At 46.0% G+C, this 1,239-nt stretch overlaps 1 long non-coding RNA gene across 2 annotated transcripts in view; it reads right to left on the bottom strand.

Annotated features, from left to right (window-relative positions):
* Positions 1 to 1,007: 1,007 nt before the first annotated feature.
* LOC144538133 (uncharacterized) overlaps positions 1,008 to 1,239 on the bottom strand; it is a 2,584-nt gene continuing 2,352 nt past the window's right edge. For both annotated transcript variants that reach the window (XR_013504092.1, XR_013504091.1), the window contains one exon: positions 1,008 to 1,193. This is a non-coding gene — a long non-coding RNA (uncharacterized LOC144538133). The remainder of the gene's footprint in view (positions 1,194 to 1,239) is intronic.

Raw genomic sequence — 1,239 nt, 5'->3', positions numbered from 1 at the left:
GGGGGATGACGCAGTACGTAATGACGTAAGGACGCCGTGCTGCGGTCTGCTTCTTCTGCTCGTGAATTCCAGGCAGACCGGACGCTTTGCAGCGTGTTGCTGCCGCCGCCCGTTCACACAACAGAGAGGCTCGATGATAAAAGGCAGAGTGAAGAACAATTAAACTTTCTTGTCTGAGCGACGGGAGAGGATTACGTGTGAAAATATTATTTGAGTTCTGAGACTAGTCAGAAGTCTGAGTTTAAAGTCACAATTCTGAGGAAGAAAGTCTGAGTTCTGAGTTCTGACTGAGATTAAAATCATAACTCAGTATTCAGAAACTCAGAAGAACTGTTTCAGAGGGACTGCTGTTTCTGATGTTTGTATCTGCATTTTTATTTCATCTGTGTATTCATTTACACTCCTTGAAGTATTTTCTCTTGCTGGTGCTTGTTATTTAATCTCATCATCATGTGTGAGTTTTTCTTCCTGTAAAGTAAAACAGTGATGAACCGTCTGAGGTTTGAACCTGAAGTTTCAGTTGTTCTGTTCTGAGTTCAGGAGCTTTCCTCTAGGGAAACGCTTATTATCAGGGTTACAGCCCTGATAATCATAAAAACCCTGATAATCATAATATAATAACTAGAAGGACACTCGGAGAGCGCAGAGCTCCGCCAAGGTTCGTGCTGTTATTGCTTGTTCGTGAGTCGGATCCGGATCCGCTCCAAAATGTAATGGGTTCTTCCATGACCCATGCTACACCCTTCCACCAAGTTTCATGAAAAACCTTTTTCTGTAATCCTGCTAACAGACAAACAAACAAACAAACGGCACCAAAAACATAATCTCCTTGGCGGAGGTAATAAAAAGAAGAATAGTTGAAACTCTGCTGTAGTAGGGAAAATATTTTATTTTTAAAGAAAAACAGACAAAATCAAAATAATTTCCAATGCCATATTCAAACACATGAGCAGCCCGTCCCGCCGCCCCCATCCTCTTTAGGCTCCGCCCCCTCTTAACTCCTCCTCTCCAGGCTCCGCCCCTCTCATCTCCTCCTCCTCAGGCTCCGCCCCCCCCTCATCTCCTCCGCCTCAGGCTCCGCCCCTCATTTCCTCCTCTTCAGGCTCCGCCTCCTGGCTCTGTGATTGACAGCCTGGATGGGCAGGCAGTAAATGTGCATGGGGAACTTCCTGAAGTAGCTGCTGACCCAGGGTCTGTGTGGAGACAGACAGACAGACAGACAGACAGACAGGCAGTCAG

Source organism: Centroberyx gerrardi, chromosome 24 (genome assembly GCF_048128805.1).
Source record: "Centroberyx gerrardi isolate f3 chromosome 24, fCenGer3.hap1.cur.20231027, whole genome shotgun sequence".
Taxonomy (NCBI): Eukaryota; Metazoa; Chordata; class Actinopteri; order Beryciformes; family Berycidae; genus Centroberyx; species Centroberyx gerrardi.
The sequence above is the reverse complement of the archived record's forward strand: the minus strand, read 5'-3'. Positions and strand labels throughout refer to the sequence as shown.